Source organism: Triticum urartu, unplaced genomic scaffold (assembly GCF_056163025.1).
Source record: "Triticum urartu cultivar PI428250 unplaced genomic scaffold, HENAU_Tu73 scaffold283, whole genome shotgun sequence".
In the NCBI taxonomy this organism is placed as follows: domain Eukaryota; kingdom Viridiplantae; phylum Streptophyta; class Magnoliopsida; order Poales; family Poaceae; genus Triticum; species Triticum urartu.
Window position 1 is genome coordinate 1 of NW_028260458.1, and position 19276 is coordinate 19276.

Sequence of the window (19276 nt, forward strand, 5' to 3'; positions counted from 1 at the left end):
CATATTTTTGACATTTGCGATATGTTTTAGCTCGGAGCTCGTTAGTCACGCGGCTAGGGAGAGTTGGGGCGCGAAAAGCGCGTTGTGAAAGGGGTGTAAAATACGTGTTGCTGCGGTATAGAGGGAGGGGTGGAAATAGTGGTAAACTCGTCTTCGTAGTTGAGCGAGAGAGTAAGTAGTATAGGGCATTATCCATTAGTAGGCGACGGTTGTAATGGTAGTAAGAATGTATAGCCGTCTTTGCAGCGGACGTGGGAGTGGGAAGCATAAGGGATGAAGCCGGGGGTAACATGTCGGATGCGATCATACCAGCACTAAAGCACCGGATCCCATCAGAACTCCGAAGTTAAGCGTGCTTGGGCGAGAGTAGTACTAGGATGGGTGACCTCCTGGGAAGTCCTCGTGTTGCATTCCCTTTTTAATTATTTTTGTACGTACGTGAGGAACAGAACGCACGTGCGTGGTATATATTAAGCCTGCCATCATATTTTTGACATTTGCGATATGTTTTAGCTCGGAGCTCGTTAGTCACGCGGCTAGGGAGAGTTGGGGCGCGAAAAGCGCGTTGTGAAAGGGGTGTAAAATACGTGTTGCTGCGGTATAGAGGGAGGGGTGGAAATAGTGGTAAACTCGTCTTCGTAGTTGAGCGAGAGAGTAAGTAGTATAGGGCATTATCCATTAGTAGGCGACGGTTGTAATGGTAGTAAGAATGTATAGCCGTCTTTGCAGCGGACGTGGGAGTGGGAAGCATAAGGGATGAAGCCGGGGGTAACATGTCGGATGCGATCATACCAGCACTAAAGCACCGGATCCCATCAGAACTCCGAAGTTAAGCGTGCTTGGGCGAGAGTAGTACTAGGATGGGTGACCTCCTGGGAAGTCCTCGTGTTGCATTCCCTTTTTAATTATTTTTGTACGTACGTGAGGAACAGAACGCACGTGCGTGGTATATATTAAGCCTGCCATCATATTTTTGACATTTGCGATATGTTTTAGCTCGGAGCTCGTTAGTCACGCGGCTAGGGAGAGTTGGGGCGCGAAAAGCGCGTTGTGAAAGGGGTGTAAAATACGTGTTGCTGCGGTATAGAGGGAGGGGTGGAAATAGTGGTAAACTCGTCTTCGTAGTTGAGCGAGAGAGTAAGTAGTATAGGGCATTATCCATTAGTAGGCGACGGTTGTAATGGTAGTAAGAATGTATAGCCGTCTTTGCAGCGGACGTGGGAGTGGGAAGCATAAGGGATGAAGCCGGGGGTAACATGTCGGATGCGATCATACCAGCACTAAAGCACCGGATCCCATCAGAACTCCGAAGTTAAGCGTGCTTGGGCGAGAGTAGTACTAGGATGGGTGACCTCCTGGGAAGTCCTCGTGTTGCATTCCCTTTTTAATTATTTTTGTACGTACGTGAGGAACAGAACGCACGTGCGTGGTATATATTAAGCCTGCCATCATATTTTTGACATTTGCGATATGTTTTAGCTCGGAGCTCGTTAGTCACGCGGCTAGGGAGAGTTGGGGCGCGAAAAGCGCGTTGTGAAAGGGGTGTAAAATACGTGTTGCTGCGGTATAGAGGGAGGGGTGGAAATAGTGGTAAACTCGTCTTCGTAGTTGAGCGAGAGAGTAAGTAGTATAGGGCATTATCCATTAGTAGGCGACGGTTGTAATGGTAGTAAGAATGTATAGCCGTCTTTGCAGCGGACGTGGGAGTGGGAAGCATAAGGGATGAAGCCGGGGGTAACATGTCGGATGCGATCATACCAGCACTAAAGCACCGGATCCCATCAGAACTCCGAAGTTAAGCGTGCTTGGGCGAGAGTAGTACTAGGATGGGTGACCTCCTGGGAAGTCCTCGTGTTGCATTCCCTTTTTAATTATTTTTGTACGTACGTGAGGAACAGAACGCACGTGCGTGATATATATTAAGCCTGCCATCATATTTTTGACATTTGCGATATGTTTTAGCTCGGAGCTCGTTAGTCACGCGGCTAGGGAGAGTTGGGGCGCGAAAAGCGCGTTGTGAAAGGGGTGTAAAATACGTGTTGCTGCGGTATAGAGGGAGGGGTGGAAATAGTGGTAAACTCGTCTTCGTAGTTGAGCGAGAGAGTAAGTAGTATAGGGCATTATCCATTAGTAGGCGACGGTTGTAATGGTAGTAAGAATGTATAGCCGTCTTTGCAGCGGACGTGGGAGTGGGAAGCATAAGGGATGAAGCCGGGGGTAACATGTCGGATGCGATCATACCAGCACTAAAGCACCGGATCCCATCAGAACTCCGAAGTTAAGCGTGCTTGGGCGAGAGTAGTACTAGGATGGGTGACCTCCTGGGAAGTCCTCGTGTTGCATTCCCTTTTTAATTATTTTTGTACGTACGTGAGGAACAGAACGCACGTGCGTGGTATATATTAAGCCTGCCATCATATTTTTGACATTTGCGATATGTTTTAGCTCGGAGCTCGTTAGTCACGCGGCTAGGGAGAGTTGGGGCGCGAAAAGCGCGTTGTGAAAGGGGTGTAAAATACGTGTTGCTGCGGTATAGAGGGAGGGGTGGAAATAGTGGTAAACTCGTCTTCGTAGTTGAGCGAGAGAGTAAGTAGTATAGGGCATTATCCATTAGTAGGCGACGGTTGTAATGGTAGTAAGAATGTATAGCCGTCTTTGCAGCGGACGTGGGAGTGGGAAGCATAAGGGATGAAGCCGGGGGTAACATGTCGGATGCGATCATACCAGCACTAAAGCACCGGATCCCATCAGAACTCCGAAGTTAAGCGTGCTTGGGCGAGAGTAGTACTAGGATGGGTGACCTCCTGGGAAGTCCTCGTGTTGCATTCCCTTTTTAATTATTTTTGTACGTACGTGAGGAACAGAACGCACGTGCGTGGTATATATTAAGCCTGCCATCATATTTTTGACATTTGCGATATGTTTTAGCTCGGAGCTCGTTAGTCACGCGGCTAGGGAGAGTTGGGGCGCGAAAAGCGCGTTGTGAAAGGGGTGTAAAATACGTGTTGCTGCGGTATAGAGGGAGGGGTGGAAATAGTGGTAAACTCGTCTTCGTAGTTGAGCGAGAGAGTAAGTAGTATAGGGCATTATCCATTAGTAGGCGACGGTTGTAATGGTAGTAAGAATGTATAGCCGTCTTTGCAGCGGACGTGGGAGTGGGAAGCATAAGGGATGAAGCCGGGGGTAACATGTCGGATGCGATCATACCAGCACTAAAGCACCGGATCCCATCAGAACTCCGAAGTTAAGCGTGCTTGGGCGAGAGTAGTACTAGGATGGGTGACCTCCTGGGAAGTCCTCGTGTTGCATTCCCTTTTTAATTATTTTTGTACGTACGTGAGGAACAGAACGCACGTGCGTGGTATATATTAAGCCTGCCATCATATTTTTGACATTTGCGATATGTTTTAGCTCGGAGCTCGTTAGTCACGCGGCTAGGGAGAGTTGGGGCGCGAAAAGCGCGTTGTGAAAGGGGTGTAAAATACGTGTTGCTGCGGTATAGAGGGAGGGGTGGAAATAGTGGTAAACTCGTCTTCGTAGTTGAGCGAGAGAGTAAGTAGTATAGGGCATTATCCATTAGTAGGCGACGGTTGTAATGGTAGTAAGAATGTATAGCCGTCTTTGCAGCGGACGTGGGAGTGGGAAGCATAAGGGATGAAGCCGGGGGTAACATGTCGGATGCGATCATACCAGCACTAAAGCACCGGATCCCATCAGAACTCCGAAGTTAAGCGTGCTTGGGCGAGAGTAGTACTAGGATGGGTGACCTCCTGGGAAGTCCTCGTGTTGCATTCCCTTTTTAATTATTTTTGTACGTACGTGAGGAACAGAACGCACGTGCGTGGTATATATTAAGCCTGCCATCATATTTTTGACATTTGCGATATGTTTTAGCTCGGAGCTCGTTAGTCACGCGGCTAGGGAGAGTTGGGGCGCGAAAAGCGCGTTGTGAAAGGGGTGTAAAATACGTGTTGCTGCGGTATAGAGGGAGGGGTGGAAATAGTGGTAAACTCGTCTTCGTAGTTGAGCGAGAGAGTAAGTAGTATAGGGCATTATCCATTAGTAGGCGACGGTTGTAATGGTAGTAAGAATGTATAGCCGTCTTTGCAGCGGACGTGGGAGTGGGAAGCATAAGGGATGAAGCCGGGGGTAACATGTCGGATGCGATCATACCAGCACTAAAGCACCGGATCCCATCAGAACTCCGAAGTTAAGCGTGCTTGGGCGAGAGTAGTACTAGGATGGGTGACCTCCTGGGAAGTCCTCGTGTTGCATTCCCTTTTTAATTATTTTTGTACGTACGTGAGGAACAGAACGCACGTGCGTGATATATATTAAGCCTGCCATCATATTTTTGACATTTGCGATATGTTTTAGCTCGGAGCTCGTTAGTCACGCGGCTAGGGAGAGTTGGGGCGCGAAAAGCGCGTTGTGAAAGGGGTGTAAAATACGTGTTGCTGCGGTATAGAGGGAGGGGTGGAAATAGTGGTAAACTCGTCTTCGTAGTTGAGCGAGAGAGTAAGTAGTATAGGGCATTATCCATTAGTAGGCGACGGTTGTAATGGTAGTAAGAATGTATAGCCGTCTTTGCAGCGGACGTGGGAGTGGGAAGCATAAGGGATGAAGCCGGGGGTAACATGTCGGATGCGATCATACCAGCACTAAAGCACCGGATCCCATCAGAACTCCGAAGTTAAGCGTGCTTGGGCGAGAGTAGTACTAGGATGGGTGACCTCCTGGGAAGTCCTCGTGTTGCATTCCCTTTTTAATTATTTTTGTACGTACGTGAGGAACAGAACGCACGTGCGTGATATATATTAAGCCTGCCATCATATTTTTGACATTTGCGATATGTTTTAGCTCGGAGCTCGTTAGTCACGCGGCTAGGGAGAGTTGGGGCGCGAAAAGCGCGTTGTGAAAGGGGTGTAAAATACGTGTTGCTGCGGTATAGAGGGAGGGGTGGAAATAGTGGTAAACTCGTCTTCGTAGTTGAGCGAGAGAGTAAGTAGTATAGGGCATTATCCATTAGTAGGCGACGGTTGTAATGGTAGTAAGAATGTATAGCCGTCTTTGCAGCGGACGTGGGAGTGGGAAGCATAAGGGATGAAGCCGGGGGTAACATGTCGGATGCGATCATACCAGCACTAAAGCACCGGATCCCATCAGAACTCCGAAGTTAAGCGTGCTTGGGCGAGAGTAGTACTAGGATGGGTGACCTCCTGGGAAGTCCTCGTGTTGCATTCCCTTTTTAATTATTTTTGTACGTACGTGAGGAACAGAACGCACGTGCGTGATATATATTAAGCCTGCCATCATATTTTTGACATTTGCGATATGTTTTAGCTCGGAGCTCGTTAGTCACGCGGCTAGGGAGAGTTGGGGCGCGAAAAGCGCGTTGTGAAAGGGGTGTAAAATACGTGTTGCTGCGGTATAGAGGGAGGGGTGGAAATAGTGGTAAACTCGTCTTCGTAGTTGAGCGAGAGAGTAAGTAGTATAGGGCATTATCCATTAGTAGGCGATGGTTGTAATGGTAGTAAGAATGTATAGCCGTCTTTGCAGCGGACGTGGGAGTGGGAAGCATAAGGGATGAAGCCGGGGGTAACATGTCGGATGCGATCATACCAGCACTAAAGCACCGGATCCCATCAGAACTCCGAAGTTAAGCGTGCTTGGGCGAGAGTAGTACTAGGATGGGTGACCTCCTGGGAAGTCCTCGTGTTGCATTCCCTTTTTAATTATTTTTGTACGTACGTGAGGAACAGAACGCACGTGCGTGATATATATTAAGCCTGCCATCATATTTTTGACATTTGCGATATGTTTTAGCTCGGAGCTCGTTAGTCACGCGGCTAGGGAGAGTTGGGGCGCGAAAAGCGCGTTGTGAAAGGGGTGTAAAATACGTGTTGCTGCGGTATAGAGGGAGGGGTGGAAATAGTGGTAAACTCGTCTTCGTAGTTGAGCGAGAGAGTAAGTAGTATAGGGCATTATCCATTAGTAGGCGACGGTTGTAATGGTAGTAAGAATGTATAGCCGTCTTTGCAGCGGACGTGGGAGTGGGAAGCATAAGGGATGAAGCCGGGGGTAACATGTCGGATGCGATCATACCAGCACTAAAGCACCGGATCCCATCAGAACTCCGAAGTTAAGCGTGCTTGGGCGAGAGTAGTACTAGGATGGGTGACCTCCTGGGAAGTCCTCGTGTTGCATTCCCTTTTTAATTATTTTTGTACGTACGTGAGGAACAGAACGCACGTGCGTGGTATATATTAAGCCTGCCATCATATTTTTGACATTTGCGATATGTTTTAGCTCGGAGCTCGTTAGTCACGCGGCTAGGGAGAGTTGGGGCGCGAAAAGCGCGTTGTGAAAGGGGTGTAAAATACGTGTTGCTGCGGTATAGAGGGAGGGGTGGAAATAGTGGTAAACTCGTCTTCGTAGTTGAGCGAGAGAGTAAGTAGTATAGGGCATTATCCATTAGTAGGCGACGGTTGTAATGGTAGTAAGAATGTATAGCCGTCTTTGCAGCGGACGTGGGAGTGGGAAGCATAAGGGATGAAGCCGGGGGTAACATGTCGGATGCGATCATACCAGCACTAAAGCACCGGATCCCATCAGAACTCCGAAGTTAAGCGTGCTTGGGCGAGAGTAGTACTAGGATGGGTGACCTCCTGGGAAGTCCTCGTGTTGCATTCCCTTTTTAATTATTTTTGTACGTACGTGAGGAACAGAACGCACGTGCGTGGTATATATTAAGCCTGCCATCATATTTTTGACATTTGCGATATGTTTTAGCTCGGAGCTCGTTAGTCACGCGGCTAGGGAGAGTTGGGGCGCGAAAAGCGCGTTGTGAAAGGGGTGTAAAATACGTGTTGCTGCGGTATAGAGGGAGGGGTGGAAATAGTGGTAAACTCGTCTTCGTAGTTGAGCGAGAGAGTAAGTAGTATAGGGCATTATCCATTAGTAGGCGACGGTTGTAATGGTAGTAAGAATGTATAGCCGTCTTTGCAGCGGACGTGGGAGTGGGAAGCATAAGGGATGAAGCCGGGGGTAACATGTCGGATGCGATCATACCAGCACTAAAGCACCGGATCCCATCAGAACTCCGAAGTTAAGCGTGCTTGGGCGAGAGTAGTACTAGGATGGGTGACCTCCTGGGAAGTCCTCGTGTTGCATTCCCTTTTTAATTATTTTTGTACGTACGTGAGGAACAGAACGCACGTGCGTGGTATATATTAAGCCTGCCATCATATTTTTGACATTTGCGATATGTTTTAGCTCGGAGCTCGTTAGTCACGCGGCTAGGGAGAGTTGGGGCGCGAAAAGCGCGTTGTGAAAGGGGTGTAAAATACGTGTTGCTGCGGTATAGAGGGAGGGGTGGAAATAGTGGTAAACTCGTCTTCGTAGTTGAGCGAGAGAGTAAGTAGTATAGGGCATTATCCATTAGTAGGCGACGGTTGTAATGGTAGTAAGAATGTATAGCCGTCTTTGCAGCGGACGTGGGAGTGGGAAGCATAAGGGATGAAGCCGGGGGTAACATGTCGGATGCGATCATACCAGCACTAAAGCACCGGATCCCATCAGAACTCCGAAGTTAAGCGTGCTTGGGCGAGAGTAGTACTAGGATGGGTGACCTCCTGGGAAGTCCTCGTGTTGCATTCCCTTTTTAATTATTTTTGTACGTACGTGAGGAACAGAACGCACGTGCGTGATATATATTAAGCCTGCCATCATATTTTTGACATTTGCGATATGTTTTAGCTCGGAGCTCGTTAGTCACGCGGCTAGGGAGAGTTGGGGCGCGAAAAGCGCGTTGTGAAAGGGGTGTAAAATACGTGTTGCTGCGGTATAGAGGGAGGGGTGGAAATAGTGGTAAACTCGTCTTCGTAGTTGAGCGAGAGAGTAAGTAGTATAGGGCATTATCCATTAGTAGGCGACGGTTGTAATGGTAGTAAGAATGTATAGCCGTCTTTGCAGCGGACGTGGGAGTGGGAAGCATAAGGGATGAAGCCGGGGGTAACATGTCGGATGCGATCATACCAGCACTAAAGCACCGGATCCCATCAGAACTCCGAAGTTAAGCGTGCTTGGGCGAGAGTAGTACTAGGATGGGTGACCTCCTGGGAAGTCCTCGTGTTGCATTCCCTTTTTAATTATTTTTGTACGTACGTGAGGAACAGAACGCACGTGCGTGATATATATTAAGCCTGCCATCATATTTTTGACATTTGCGATATGTTTTAGCTCGGAGCTCGTTAGTCACGCGGCTAGGGAGAGTTGGGGCGCGAAAAGCGCGTTGTGAAAGGGGTGTAAAATACGTGTTGCTGCGGTATAGAGGGAGGGGTGGAAATAGTGGTAAACTCGTCTTCGTAGTTGAGCGAGAGAGTAAGTAGTATAGGGCATTATCCATTAGTAGGCGACGGTTGTAATGGTAGTAAGAATGTATAGCCGTCTTTGCAGCGGACGTGGGAGTGGGAAGCATAAGGGATGAAGCCGGGGGTAACATGTCGGATGCGATCATACCAGCACTAAAGCACCGGATCCCATCAGAACTCCGAAGTTAAGCGTGCTTGGGCGAGAGTAGTACTAGGATGGGTGACCTCCTGGGAAGTCCTCGTGTTGCATTCCCTTTTTAATTATTTTTGTACGTACGTGAGGAACAGAACGCACGTGCGTGATATATATTAAGCCTGCCATCATATTTTTGACATTTGCGATATGTTTTAGCTCGGAGCTCGTTAGTCACGCGGCTAGGGAGAGTTGGGGCGCGAAAAGCGCGTTGTGAAAGGGGTGTAAAATACGTGTTGCTGCGGTATAGAGGGAGGGGTGGAAATAGTGGTAAACTCGTCTTCGTAGTTGAGCGAGAGAGTAAGTAGTATAGGGCATTATCCATTAGTAGGCGACGGTTGTAATGGTAGTAAGAATGTATAGCCGTCTTTGCAGCGGACGTGGGAGTGGGAAGCATAAGGGATGAAGCCGGGGGTAACATGTCGGATGCGATCATACCAGCACTAAAGCACCGGATCCCATCAGAACTCCGAAGTTAAGCGTGCTTGGGCGAGAGTAGTACTAGGATGGGTGACCTCCTGGGAAGTCCTCGTGTTGCATTCCCTTTTTAATTATTTTTGTACGTACGTGAGGAACAGAACGCACGTGCGTGGTATATATTAAGCCTGCCATCATATTTTTGACATTTGCGATATGTTTTAGCTCGGAGCTCGTTAGTCACGCGGCTAGGGAGAGTTGGGGCGCGAAAAGCGCGTTGTGAAAGGGGTGTAAAATACGTGTTGCTGCGGTATAGAGGGAGGGGTGGAAATAGTGGTAAACTCGTCTTCGTAGTTGAGCGAGAGAGTAAGTAGTATAGGGCATTATCCATTAGTAGGCGACGGTTGTAATGGTAGTAAGAATGTATAGCCGTCTTTGCAGCGGACGTGGGAGTGGGAAGCATAAGGGATGAAGCCGGGGGTAACATGTCGGATGCGATCATACCAGCACTAAAGCACCGGATCCCATCAGAACTCCGAAGTTAAGCGTGCTTGGGCGAGAGTAGTACTAGGATGGGTGACCTCCTGGGAAGTCCTCGTGTTGCATTCCCTTTTTAATTATTTTTGTACGTACGTGAGGAACAGAACGCACGTGCGTGATATATATTAAGCCTGCCATCATATTTTTGACATTTGCGATATGTTTTAGCTCGGAGCTCGTTAGTCACGCGGCTAGGGAGAGTTGGGGCGCGAAAAGCGCGTTGTGAAAGGGGTGTAAAATACGTGTTGCTGCGGTATAGAGGGAGGGGTGGAAATAGTGGTAAACTCGTCTTCGTAGTTGAGCGAGAGAGTAAGTAGTATAGGGCATTATCCATTAGTAGGCGACGGTTGTAATGGTAGTAAGAATGTATAGCCGTCTTTGCAGCGGACGTGGGAGTGGGAAGCATAAGGGATGAAGCCGGGGGTAACATGTCGGATGCGATCATACCAGCACTAAAGCACCGGATCCCATCAGAACTCCGAAGTTAAGCGTGCTTGGGCGAGAGTAGTACTAGGATGGGTGACCTCCTGGGAAGTCCTCGTGTTGCATTCCCTTTTTAATTATTTTTGTACGTACGTGAGGAACAGAACGCACGTGCGTGATATATATTAAGCCTGCCATCATATTTTTGACATTTGCGATATGTTTTAGCTCGGAGCTCGTTAGTCACGCGGCTAGGGAGAGTTGGGGCGCGAAAAGCGCGTTGTGAAAGGGGTGTAAAATACGTGTTGCTGCGGTATAGAGGGAGGGGTGGAAATAGTGGTAAACTCGTCTTCGTAGTTGAGCGAGAGAGTAAGTAGTATAGGGCATTATCCATTAGTAGGCGACGGTTGTAATGGTAGTAAGAATGTATAGCCGTCTTTGCAGCGGACGTGGGAGTGGGAAGCATAAGGGATGAAGCCGGGGGTAACATGTCGGATGCGATCATACCAGCACTAAAGCACCGGATCCCATCAGAACTCCGAAGTTAAGCGTGCTTGGGCGAGAGTAGTACTAGGATGGGTGACCTCCTGGGAAGTCCTCGTGTTGCATTCCCTTTTTAATTATTTTTGTACGTACGTGAGGAACAGAACGCACGTGCGTGATATATATTAAGCCTGCCATCATATTTTTGACATTTGCGATATGTTTTAGCTCGGAGCTCGTTAGTCACGCGGCTAGGGAGAGTTGGGGCGCGAAAAGCGCGTTGTGAAAGGGGTGTAAAATACGTGTTGCTGCGGTATAGAGGGAGGGGTGGAAATAGTGGTAAACTCGTCTTCGTAGTTGAGCGAGAGAGTAAGTAGTATAGGGCATTATCCATTAGTAGGCGACGGTTGTAATGGTAGTAAGAATGTATAGCCGTCTTTGCAGCGGACGTGGGAGTGGGAAGCATAAGGGATGAAGCCGGGGGTAACATGTCGGATGCGATCATACCAGCACTAAAGCACCGGATCCCATCAGAACTCCGAAGTTAAGCGTGCTTGGGCGAGAGTAGTACTAGGATGGGTGACCTCCTGGGAAGTCCTCGTGTTGCATTCCCTTTTTAATTATTTTTGTACGTACGTGAGGAACAGAACGCACGTGCGTGGTATATATTAAGCCTGCCATCATATTTTTGACATTTGCGATATGTTTTAGCTCGGAGCTCGTTAGTCACGCGGCTAGGGAGAGTTGGGGCGCGAAAAGCGCGTTGTGAAAGGGGTGTAAAATACGTGTTGCTGCGGTATAGAGGGAGGGGTGGAAATAGTGGTAAACTCGTCTTCGTAGTTGAGCGAGAGAGTAAGTAGTATAGGGCATTATCCATTAGTAGGCGACGGTTGTAATGGTAGTAAGAATGTATAGCCGTCTTTGCAGCGGACGTGGGAGTGGGAAGCATAAGGGATGAAGCCGGGGGTAACATGTCGGATGCGATCATACCAGCACTAAAGCACCGGATCCCATCAGAACTCCGAAGTTAAGCGTGCTTGGGCGAGAGTAGTACTAGGATGGGTGACCTCCTGGGAAGTCCTCGTGTTGCATTCCCTTTTTAATTATTTTTGTACGTACGTGAGGAACAGAACGCACGTGCGTGGTATATATTAAGCCTGCCATCATATTTTTGACATTTGCGATATGTTTTAGCTCGGAGCTCGTTAGTCACGCGGCTAGGGAGAGTTGGGGCGCGAAAAGCGCGTTGTGAAAGGGGTGTAAAATACGTGTTGCTGCGGTATAGAGGGAGGGGTGGAAATAGTGGTAAACTCGTCTTCGTAGTTGAGCGAGAGAGTAAGTAGTATAGGGCATTATCCATTAGTAGGCGACGGTTGTAATGGTAGTAAGAATGTATAGCCGTCTTTGCAGCGGACGTGGGAGTGGGAAGCATAAGGGATGAAGCCGGGGGTAACATGTCGGATGCGATCATACCAGCACTAAAGCACCGGATCCCATCAGAACTCCGAAGTTAAGCGTGCTTGGGCGAGAGTAGTACTAGGATGGGTGACCTCCTGGGAAGTCCTCGTGTTGCATTCCCTTTTTAATTATTTTTGTACGTACGTGAGGAACAGAACGCACGTGCGTGGTATATATTAAGCCTGCCATCATATTTTTGACATTTGCGATATGTTTTAGCTCGGAGCTCGTTAGTCACGCGGCTAGGGAGAGTTGGGGCGCGAAAAGCGCGTTGTGAAAGGGGTGTAAAATACGTGTTGCTGCGGTATAGAGGGAGGGGTGGAAATAGTGGTAAACTCGTCTTCGTAGTTGAGCGAGAGAGTAAGTAGTATAGGGCATTATCCATTAGTAGGCGACGGTTGTAATGGTAGTAAGAATGTATAGCCGTCTTTGCAGCGGACGTGGGAGTGGGAAGCATAAGGGATGAAGCCGGGGGTAACATGTCGGATGCGATCATACCAGCACTAAAGCACCGGATCCCATCAGAACTCCGAAGTTAAGCGTGCTTGGGCGAGAGTAGTACTAGGATGGGTGACCTCCTGGGAAGTCCTCGTGTTGCATTCCCTTTTTAATTATTTTTGTACGTACGTGAGGAACAGAACGCACGTGCGTGGTATATATTAAGCCTGCCATCATATTTTTGACATTTGCGATATGTTTTAGCTCGGAGCTCGTTAGTCACGCGGCTAGGGAGAGTTGGGGCGCGAAAAGCGCGTTGTGAAAGGGGTGTAAAATACGTGTTGCTGCGGTATAGAGGGAGGGGTGGAAATAGTGGTAAACTCGTCTTCGTAGTTGAGCGAGAGAGTAAGTAGTATAGGGCATTATCCATTAGTAGGCGACGGTTGTAATGGTAGTAAGAATGTATAGCCGTCTTTGCAGCGGACGTGGGAGTGGGAAGCATAAGGGATGAAGCCGGGGGTAACATGTCGGATGCGATCATACCAGCACTAAAGCACCGGATCCCATCAGAACTCCGAAGTTAAGCGTGCTTGGGCGAGAGTAGTACTAGGATGGGTGACCTCCTGGGAAGTCCTCGTGTTGCATTCCCTTTTTAATTATTTTTGTACGTACGTGAGGAACAGAACGCACGTGCGTGGTATATATTAAGCCTGCCATCATATTTTTGACATTTGCGATATGTTTTAGCTCGGAGCTCGTTAGTCACGCGGCTAGGGAGAGTTGGGGCGCGAAAAGCGCGTTGTGAAAGGGGTGTAAAATACGTGTTGCTGCGGTATAGAGGGAGGGGTGGAAATAGTGGTAAACTCGTCTTCGTAGTTGAGCGAGAGAGTAAGTAGTATAGGGCATTATCCATTAGTAGGCGACGGTTGTAATGGTAGTAAGAATGTATAGCCGTCTTTGCAGCGGACGTGGGAGTGGGAAGCATAAGGGATGAAGCCGGGGGTAACATGTCGGATGCGATCATACCAGCACTAAAGCACCGGATCCCATCAGAACTCCGAAGTTAAGCGTGCTTGGGCGAGAGTAGTACTAGGATGGGTGACCTCCTGGGAAGTCCTCGTGTTGCATTCCCTTTTTAATTATTTTTGTACGTACGTGAGGAACAGAACGCACGTGCGTGGTATATATTAAGCCTGCCATCATATTTTTGACATTTGCGATATGTTTTAGCTCGGAGCTCGTTAGTCACGCGGCTAGGGAGAGTTGGGGCGCGAAAAGCGCGTTGTGAAAGGGGTGTAAAATACGTGTTGCTGCGGTATAGAGGGAGGGGTGGAAATAGTGGTAAACTCGTCTTCGTAGTTGAGCGAGAGAGTAAGTAGTATAGGGCATTATCCATTAGTAGGCGACGGTTGTAATGGTAGTAAGAATGTATAGCCGTCTTTGCAGCGGACGTGGGAGTGGGAAGCATAAGGGATGAAGCCGGGGGTAACATGTCGGATGCGATCATACCAGCACTAAAGCACCGGATCCCATCAGAACTCCGAAGTTAAGCGTGCTTGGGCGAGAGTAGTACTAGGATGGGTGACCTCCTGGGAAGTCCTCGTGTTGCATTCCCTTTTTAATTATTTTTGTACGTACGTGAGGAACAGAACGCACGTGCGTGGTATATATTAAGCCTGCCATCATATTTTTGACATTTGCGATATGTTTTAGCTCGGAGCTCGTTAGTCACGCGGCTAGGGAGAGTTGGGGCGCGAAAAGCGCGTTGTGAAAGGGGTGTAAAATACGTGTTGCTGCGGTATAGAGGGAGGGGTGGAAATAGTGGTAAACTCGTCTTCGTAGTTGAGCGAGAGAGTAAGTAGTATAGGGCATTATCCATTAGTAGGCGACGGTTGTAATGGTAGTAAGAATGTATAGCCGTCTTTGCAGCGGACGTGGGAGTGGGAAGCATAAGGGATGAAGCCGGGGGTAACATGTCGGATGCGATCATACCAGCACTAAAGCACCGGATCCCATCAGAACTCCGAAGTTAAGCGTGCTTGGGCGAGAGTAGTACTAGGATGGGTGACCTCCTGGGAAGTCCTCGTGTTGCATTCCCTTTTTAATTATTTTTGTACGTACGTGAGGAACAGAACGCACGTGCGTGATATATATTAAGCCTGCCATCATATTTTTGACATTTGCGATATGTTTTAGCTCGGAGCTCGTTAGTCACGCGGCTAGGGAGAGTTGGGGCGCGAAAAGCGCGTTGTGAAAGGGGTGTAAAATACGTGTTGCTGCGGTATAGAGGGAGGGGTGGAAATAGTGGTAAACTCGTCTTCGTAGTTGAGCGAGAGAGTAAGTAGTATAGGGCATTATCCATTAGTAGGCGACGGTTGTAATGGTAGTAAGAATGTATAGCCGTCTTTGCAGCGGACGTGGGAGTGGGAAGCATAAGGGATGAAGCCGGGGGTAACATGTCGGATGCGATCATACCAGCACTAAAGCACCGGATCCCATCAGAACTTCGAAGTTAAGCGTGCTTGGGCGAGAGTAGTACTAGGATGGGTGACCTCCTGGGAAGTCCTCGTGTTGCATTCCCTTTTTAATTATTTTTGTACGTACGTGAGGAACAGAACGCACGTGCGTGATATATATTAAGCCTGCCATCATATTTTTGACATTTGCGATATGTTTTAGCTCGGAGCTCGTTAGTCACGCGGCTAGGGAGAGTTGGGGCGCGAAAAGCGCGTTGTGAAAGGGGTGTAAAATACGTGTTGCTGCGGTATAGAGGGAGGGGTGGAAATAGTGGTAAACTCGTCTTCGTAGTTGAGCGAGAGAGTAAGTAGTATAGGGCATTATCCATTAGTAGGCGACGGTTGTAATGGTAGTAAGAATGTATAGCCGTCTTTGCAGCGGACGTGGGAGTGGGAAGCATAAGGGATGAAGCCGGGGGTAACATGTCGGATGCGATCATACCAGCACTAAAGCACCGGATCCCATCAGAACTCCGAAGTTAAGCGTGCTTGGGCGAGAGTAGTACTAGGATGGGTGACCTCCTGGGAAGTCCTCGTGTTGCATTCCCTTTTTAATTATTTTTGTACGTACGTGAGGAACAGAACGCACGTGCGTGGTATATATTAAGCCTGCCATCATATTTTTGACATTTGCGATATGTTTTAGCTCGGAGCTCGTTAGTCACGCGGCTAGGGAGAGTTGGGGCGCGAAAAGCGCGTTGTGAAAGGGGTGTAAAATACGTGTTGCTGCGGTATAGAGGGAGGGGTGGAAATAGTGGTAAACTCGTCTTCGTAGTTGAGCGAGAGAGTAAGTAGTATAGGGCATTATCCATTAGTAGGCGACGGTTGTAATGGTAGTAAGAATGTATAGCCGTCTTTGCAGCGGACGTGGGAGTGGGAAGCATAAGGGATGAAGCCGGGGGTAACATGTCGGATGCGATCATACCAGCACTAAAGCACCGGATCCCATCAGAACTCCGAAGTTAAGCGTGCTTGGGCGAGAGTAGTACTAGGATGGGTGACCTCCTGGGAAGTCCTCGTGTTGCATTCCCTTTTTAATTATTTTTGTACGTACGTGAGGAACAGAACGCACGTGCGTGGTATATATTAAGCCTGCCATCATATTTTTGACATTTGCGATATGTTTTAGCTCGGAGCTCGTTAGTCACGCGGCTAGGGAGAGTTGGGGCGCGAAAAGCGCGTTGTGAAAGGGGTGTAAAATACGTGTTGCTGCGGTATAGAGGGAGGGGTGGAAATAGTGGTAAACTCGTCTTCGTAGTTGAGCGAGAGAGTAAGTAGTATAGGGCATTATCCATTAGTAGGCGACGGTTGTAATGGTAGTAAGAATGTATAGCCGTCTTTGCAGCGGACGTGGGAGTGGGAAGCATAAGGGATGAAGCCGGGGGTAACATGTCGGATGCGATCATACCAGCACTAAAGCACCGGATCCCATCAGAACTCCGAAGTTAAGCGTGCTTGGGCGAGAGTAGTACTAGGATGGGTGACCTCCTGGGAAGTCCTCGTGTTGCATTCCCTTTTTAATTATTTTTGTACGTACGTGAGGAACAGAACGCACGTGCGTGGTATATATTAAGCCTGCCATCATATTTTTGACATTTGCGATATGTTTTAGCTCGGAGCTCGTTAGTCACGCGGCTAGGGAGAGTTGGGGCGCGAAAAGCGCGTTGTGAAAGGGGTGTAAAATACGTGTTGCTGCGGTATAGAGGGAGGGGTGGAAATAGTGGTAAACTCGTCTTCGTAGTTGAGCGAGAGAGTAAGTAGTATAGGGCATTATCCATTAGTAGGCGACGGTTGTAATGGTAGTAAGAATGTATAGCCGTCTTTGCAGCGGACGTGGGAGTGGGAAGCATAAGGGATGAAGCCGGGGGTAACATGTCGGATGCGATCATACCAGCACTAAAGCACCGGATCCCATCAGAACTCCGAAGTTAAGCGTGCTTGGGCGAGAGTAGTACTAGGATGGGTGACCTCCTGGGAAGTCCTCGTGTTGCATTCCCTTTTTAATTATTTTTGTACGTACGTGAGGAACAGAACGCACGTGCGTGATATATATTAAGCCTGCCATCATATTTTTGACATTTGCGATATGTTTTAGCTCGGAGCTCGTTAGTCACGCGGCTAGGGAGAGTTGGGGCGCGAAAAGCGCGTTGTGAAAGGGGTGTAAAATACGTGTTGCTGCGGTATAGAGGGAGGGGTGGAAATAGTGGTAAACTCGTCTTCGTAGTTGAGCGAGAGAGTAAGTAGTATAGGGCATTATCCATTAGTAGGCGACGGTTGTAATGGTAGTAAGAATGTATAGCCGTCTTTGCAGCGGACGTGGGAGTGGGAAGCATAAGGGATGAAGCCGGGGGTAACATGTCGGATGCGATCATACCAGCACTAAAGCACCGGATCCCATCAGAACTCCGAAGTTAAGCGTGCTTGGGCGAGAGTAGTACTAGGATGGGTGACCTCCTGGGAAGTCCTCGTGTTGCATTCCCTTTTTAATTATTTTTGTACGTACGTGAGGAACAGAACGCACGTGCGTGATATATATTAAGCCTGCCATCATATTTTTGACATTTGCGATATGTTTTAGCTCGGAGCTCGTTAGTCACGCGGCTAGGGAGAGTTGGGGCGCGAAAAGCGCGTTGTGAAAGGGGTGTAAAATACGTGTTGCTGCGGTATAGAGGGAGGGGTGGAAATAGTGGTAAACTCGTCTTCGTAGTTGAGCGAGAGAGTAAGTAGTATAGGGCATTATCCATTAGTAGGCGACGGTTGTAATGGTAGTAAGAATGTATAGCCGTCTTTGCAGCGGACGTGGGAGTGGGAAGCATAAGGGATGAAGCCGGGGGTAACATGTCGGATGCGATCATACCAGCACTAAAGCACCGGATCCCATCAGAACTCCGAAGTTAAGCGTGCTTGGGCGAGAGTAGTACTAGGATGGGTGACCTCCTGGGAAGTCCTCGTGTTGCATTCCCTTTTTAATTATTTTTGTACGTACGTGAGGAACAGAACGCACGTGCGTGATATATATTAAGCCTGCCATCATATTTTTGACATTTGCGATATGTTTTAGCTCGGAGCTCGTTAGTCACGCGGCTAGGGAGAGTTGGGGCGCGAAAAGCGCGTTGTGAAAGGGGTGTAAAATACGTGTTGCTGCGGTATAGAGGGAGGGGTGGAAATAGTGGTAAACTCGTCTTCGTAGTTGAGCGAGAGAGTAAGTAGTATAGGGCATTATCCATTAGTAGGCGACGGTTGTAATGGTAGTAAGAATGTATAGCCGTCTTTGCAGCGGACGTGGGAGTGGGAAGCATAAGGGATGAAGCCGGGGGTAACATGTCGGATGCGATCATACCAGCACTAAAGCACCGGATCCCATCAGAACTCCGAAGTTAAGCGTGCTTGGGCGAGAGTAGTACTAGGATGGGTGACCTCCTGGGAAGTCCTCGTGTTGCATTCCCTTTTTAATTATTTTTGTACGTACGTGAGGAACAGAACGCACGTGCGTGATATATATTAAGCCTGCCATCATATTTTTGACATTTGCGATATGTTTTAGCTCGGAGCTCGTTAGTCACGCGGCTAGGGAGAGTTGGGGCGCGAAAAGCGCGTTGTGAAAGGGGTGTAAAATACGTGTTGCTGCGGTATAGAGGGAGGGGTGGAAATAGTGGTAAACTCGTCTTCGTAGTTGAGCGAGAGAGTAAGTAGTATAGGGCATTATCCATTAGTAGGCGACGGTTGTAATGGTAGTAAGAATGTATAGCCGTCTTTGCAGCGGACGTGGGAGTGGGAAGCATAAGGGATGAAGCCGGGGGTAACATGTCGGATGCGATCATACCAGCACTAAAGCACCGGATCCCATCAGAACTCCGAAGTTAAGCGTGCTTGGGCGAGAGTAGTACTAGGATGGGTGACCTCCTGGGAAGTCCTCGTGTTGCATTCCCTTTTTAATTATTTTTGTACGTACGTGAGGAACAGAACGCACGTGCGTGATATATATTAAGCCTGCCATCATATTTTTGACATTTGCGATATGTTTTAGCTCGGAGCTCGTTAGTCACGCGGCTAGGGAGAGTTGGGGCGCGAAAAGCGCGTTGTGAAAGGGGTGTAAAATACGTGTTGCTGCGGTATAGAGGGAGGGGTGGAAATAGTGGTAAACTCGTCTTCGTAGTTGAGCGAGAGAGTAAGTAGTATAGGGCATTATCCATTAGTAGGCGACGGTTGTAATGGTAGTAAGAATGTATAGCCGTCTTTGCAGCGGACGTGGGAGTGGGAAGCATAAGGGATGAAGCCGGGGGTAACATGTCGGATGCGATCATACCAGCACTAAAGCACCGGATCCCATCAGAACTCCGAAGTTAAGCGTGCTTGGGCGAGAGTAGTACTAGGATGGGTGACCTCCTGGGAAGTCCTCGTGTTGCATTCCCTTTTTAATTATTTTTGTACGTACG

General features: G+C 48.6%; 40 non-coding genes across 40 annotated transcripts; all 40 read left to right on the top strand.

The window, feature by feature from the left end:
* Positions 1–295: 295 nt before the first annotated feature.
* Positions 296–414, top strand: LOC147951424 (5S ribosomal RNA). Its single transcript, XR_015613698.1, has one exon. It is a non-coding gene; the product is annotated as a 5S ribosomal RNA (ribosomal RNA).
* A 364-nt stretch (positions 415–778) lies between these two features.
* LOC147951425 (5S ribosomal RNA) lies at positions 779–897 on the top strand. The gene has a single exon (XR_015613746.1). It is a non-coding gene; the product is annotated as a 5S ribosomal RNA (ribosomal RNA).
* Positions 898–1261: 364 nt separating this feature from the next.
* On the top strand, positions 1262–1380 carry LOC147951426 (5S ribosomal RNA). The gene has a single exon (XR_015613757.1). It is a non-coding gene; the product is annotated as a 5S ribosomal RNA (ribosomal RNA).
* A 364-nt stretch (positions 1381–1744) lies between these two features.
* Positions 1745–1863, top strand: LOC147951427 (5S ribosomal RNA). Its single transcript, XR_015613768.1, has one exon. It is a non-coding gene; the product is annotated as a 5S ribosomal RNA (ribosomal RNA).
* Positions 1864–2227: 364 nt separating this feature from the next.
* On the top strand, positions 2228–2346 carry LOC147951428 (5S ribosomal RNA). The gene has a single exon (XR_015613779.1). It is a non-coding gene; the product is annotated as a 5S ribosomal RNA (ribosomal RNA).
* A 364-nt stretch (positions 2347–2710) lies between these two features.
* LOC147951429 (5S ribosomal RNA) lies at positions 2711–2829 on the top strand. Its single transcript, XR_015613704.1, has one exon. It is a non-coding gene; the product is annotated as a 5S ribosomal RNA (ribosomal RNA).
* Positions 2830–3193: 364 nt separating this feature from the next.
* On the top strand, positions 3194–3312 carry LOC147951430 (5S ribosomal RNA). The gene has a single exon (XR_015613715.1). It is a non-coding gene; the product is annotated as a 5S ribosomal RNA (ribosomal RNA).
* Positions 3313–3676: 364 nt separating this feature from the next.
* LOC147951431 (5S ribosomal RNA) lies at positions 3677–3795 on the top strand. Its single transcript, XR_015613726.1, has one exon. It is a non-coding gene; the product is annotated as a 5S ribosomal RNA (ribosomal RNA).
* Positions 3796–4159: 364 nt separating this feature from the next.
* On the top strand, positions 4160–4278 carry LOC147951432 (5S ribosomal RNA). Its single transcript, XR_015613737.1, has one exon. It is a non-coding gene; the product is annotated as a 5S ribosomal RNA (ribosomal RNA).
* Positions 4279–4642: 364 nt separating this feature from the next.
* LOC147951433 (5S ribosomal RNA) lies at positions 4643–4761 on the top strand. Its single transcript, XR_015613740.1, has one exon. It is a non-coding gene; the product is annotated as a 5S ribosomal RNA (ribosomal RNA).
* A 364-nt stretch (positions 4762–5125) lies between these two features.
* Positions 5126–5244, top strand: LOC147951434 (5S ribosomal RNA). The gene has a single exon (XR_015613741.1). It is a non-coding gene; the product is annotated as a 5S ribosomal RNA (ribosomal RNA).
* Positions 5245–5608: 364 nt separating this feature from the next.
* Positions 5609–5727, top strand: LOC147951435 (5S ribosomal RNA). The gene has a single exon (XR_015613742.1). It is a non-coding gene; the product is annotated as a 5S ribosomal RNA (ribosomal RNA).
* A 364-nt stretch (positions 5728–6091) lies between these two features.
* Positions 6092–6210, top strand: LOC147951436 (5S ribosomal RNA). Its single transcript, XR_015613743.1, has one exon. It is a non-coding gene; the product is annotated as a 5S ribosomal RNA (ribosomal RNA).
* Positions 6211–6574: 364 nt separating this feature from the next.
* Positions 6575–6693, top strand: LOC147951437 (5S ribosomal RNA). Its single transcript, XR_015613744.1, has one exon. It is a non-coding gene; the product is annotated as a 5S ribosomal RNA (ribosomal RNA).
* Positions 6694–7057: 364 nt separating this feature from the next.
* LOC147951438 (5S ribosomal RNA) lies at positions 7058–7176 on the top strand. Its single transcript, XR_015613745.1, has one exon. It is a non-coding gene; the product is annotated as a 5S ribosomal RNA (ribosomal RNA).
* A 364-nt stretch (positions 7177–7540) lies between these two features.
* On the top strand, positions 7541–7659 carry LOC147951439 (5S ribosomal RNA). Its single transcript, XR_015613747.1, has one exon. It is a non-coding gene; the product is annotated as a 5S ribosomal RNA (ribosomal RNA).
* Positions 7660–8023: 364 nt separating this feature from the next.
* LOC147951440 (5S ribosomal RNA) lies at positions 8024–8142 on the top strand. Its single transcript, XR_015613748.1, has one exon. It is a non-coding gene; the product is annotated as a 5S ribosomal RNA (ribosomal RNA).
* A 364-nt stretch (positions 8143–8506) lies between these two features.
* Positions 8507–8625, top strand: LOC147951441 (5S ribosomal RNA). The gene has a single exon (XR_015613749.1). It is a non-coding gene; the product is annotated as a 5S ribosomal RNA (ribosomal RNA).
* A 364-nt stretch (positions 8626–8989) lies between these two features.
* Positions 8990–9108, top strand: LOC147951442 (5S ribosomal RNA). The gene has a single exon (XR_015613750.1). It is a non-coding gene; the product is annotated as a 5S ribosomal RNA (ribosomal RNA).
* Positions 9109–9472: 364 nt separating this feature from the next.
* LOC147951443 (5S ribosomal RNA) lies at positions 9473–9591 on the top strand. Its single transcript, XR_015613751.1, has one exon. It is a non-coding gene; the product is annotated as a 5S ribosomal RNA (ribosomal RNA).
* Positions 9592–9955: 364 nt separating this feature from the next.
* On the top strand, positions 9956–10074 carry LOC147951444 (5S ribosomal RNA). Its single transcript, XR_015613752.1, has one exon. It is a non-coding gene; the product is annotated as a 5S ribosomal RNA (ribosomal RNA).
* Positions 10075–10438: 364 nt separating this feature from the next.
* Positions 10439–10557, top strand: LOC147951445 (5S ribosomal RNA). Its single transcript, XR_015613753.1, has one exon. It is a non-coding gene; the product is annotated as a 5S ribosomal RNA (ribosomal RNA).
* Positions 10558–10921: 364 nt separating this feature from the next.
* LOC147951446 (5S ribosomal RNA) lies at positions 10922–11040 on the top strand. Its single transcript, XR_015613754.1, has one exon. It is a non-coding gene; the product is annotated as a 5S ribosomal RNA (ribosomal RNA).
* Positions 11041–11404: 364 nt separating this feature from the next.
* On the top strand, positions 11405–11523 carry LOC147951447 (5S ribosomal RNA). Its single transcript, XR_015613755.1, has one exon. It is a non-coding gene; the product is annotated as a 5S ribosomal RNA (ribosomal RNA).
* Positions 11524–11887: 364 nt separating this feature from the next.
* LOC147951448 (5S ribosomal RNA) lies at positions 11888–12006 on the top strand. The gene has a single exon (XR_015613756.1). It is a non-coding gene; the product is annotated as a 5S ribosomal RNA (ribosomal RNA).
* A 364-nt stretch (positions 12007–12370) lies between these two features.
* Positions 12371–12489, top strand: LOC147951449 (5S ribosomal RNA). Its single transcript, XR_015613758.1, has one exon. It is a non-coding gene; the product is annotated as a 5S ribosomal RNA (ribosomal RNA).
* A 364-nt stretch (positions 12490–12853) lies between these two features.
* On the top strand, positions 12854–12972 carry LOC147951450 (5S ribosomal RNA). The gene has a single exon (XR_015613759.1). It is a non-coding gene; the product is annotated as a 5S ribosomal RNA (ribosomal RNA).
* Positions 12973–13336: 364 nt separating this feature from the next.
* On the top strand, positions 13337–13455 carry LOC147951451 (5S ribosomal RNA). Its single transcript, XR_015613760.1, has one exon. It is a non-coding gene; the product is annotated as a 5S ribosomal RNA (ribosomal RNA).
* Positions 13456–13819: 364 nt separating this feature from the next.
* Positions 13820–13938, top strand: LOC147951452 (5S ribosomal RNA). The gene has a single exon (XR_015613761.1). It is a non-coding gene; the product is annotated as a 5S ribosomal RNA (ribosomal RNA).
* A 364-nt stretch (positions 13939–14302) lies between these two features.
* On the top strand, positions 14303–14421 carry LOC147951453 (5S ribosomal RNA). The gene has a single exon (XR_015613762.1). It is a non-coding gene; the product is annotated as a 5S ribosomal RNA (ribosomal RNA).
* Positions 14422–14785: 364 nt separating this feature from the next.
* LOC147951454 (5S ribosomal RNA) lies at positions 14786–14904 on the top strand. Its single transcript, XR_015613738.1, has one exon. It is a non-coding gene; the product is annotated as a 5S ribosomal RNA (ribosomal RNA).
* Positions 14905–15268: 364 nt separating this feature from the next.
* Positions 15269–15387, top strand: LOC147951455 (5S ribosomal RNA). The gene has a single exon (XR_015613763.1). It is a non-coding gene; the product is annotated as a 5S ribosomal RNA (ribosomal RNA).
* A 364-nt stretch (positions 15388–15751) lies between these two features.
* Positions 15752–15870, top strand: LOC147951456 (5S ribosomal RNA). The gene has a single exon (XR_015613764.1). It is a non-coding gene; the product is annotated as a 5S ribosomal RNA (ribosomal RNA).
* Positions 15871–16234: 364 nt separating this feature from the next.
* Positions 16235–16353, top strand: LOC147951457 (5S ribosomal RNA). Its single transcript, XR_015613765.1, has one exon. It is a non-coding gene; the product is annotated as a 5S ribosomal RNA (ribosomal RNA).
* Positions 16354–16717: 364 nt separating this feature from the next.
* LOC147951458 (5S ribosomal RNA) lies at positions 16718–16836 on the top strand. Its single transcript, XR_015613766.1, has one exon. It is a non-coding gene; the product is annotated as a 5S ribosomal RNA (ribosomal RNA).
* Positions 16837–17200: 364 nt separating this feature from the next.
* Positions 17201–17319, top strand: LOC147951459 (5S ribosomal RNA). Its single transcript, XR_015613767.1, has one exon. It is a non-coding gene; the product is annotated as a 5S ribosomal RNA (ribosomal RNA).
* Positions 17320–17683: 364 nt separating this feature from the next.
* Positions 17684–17802, top strand: LOC147951460 (5S ribosomal RNA). Its single transcript, XR_015613769.1, has one exon. It is a non-coding gene; the product is annotated as a 5S ribosomal RNA (ribosomal RNA).
* A 364-nt stretch (positions 17803–18166) lies between these two features.
* On the top strand, positions 18167–18285 carry LOC147951461 (5S ribosomal RNA). Its single transcript, XR_015613770.1, has one exon. It is a non-coding gene; the product is annotated as a 5S ribosomal RNA (ribosomal RNA).
* A 364-nt stretch (positions 18286–18649) lies between these two features.
* On the top strand, positions 18650–18768 carry LOC147951462 (5S ribosomal RNA). The gene has a single exon (XR_015613771.1). It is a non-coding gene; the product is annotated as a 5S ribosomal RNA (ribosomal RNA).
* A 364-nt stretch (positions 18769–19132) lies between these two features.
* Positions 19133–19251, top strand: LOC147951463 (5S ribosomal RNA). Its single transcript, XR_015613772.1, has one exon. It is a non-coding gene; the product is annotated as a 5S ribosomal RNA (ribosomal RNA).
* Positions 19252–19276: the final 25 nt, after the last annotated feature.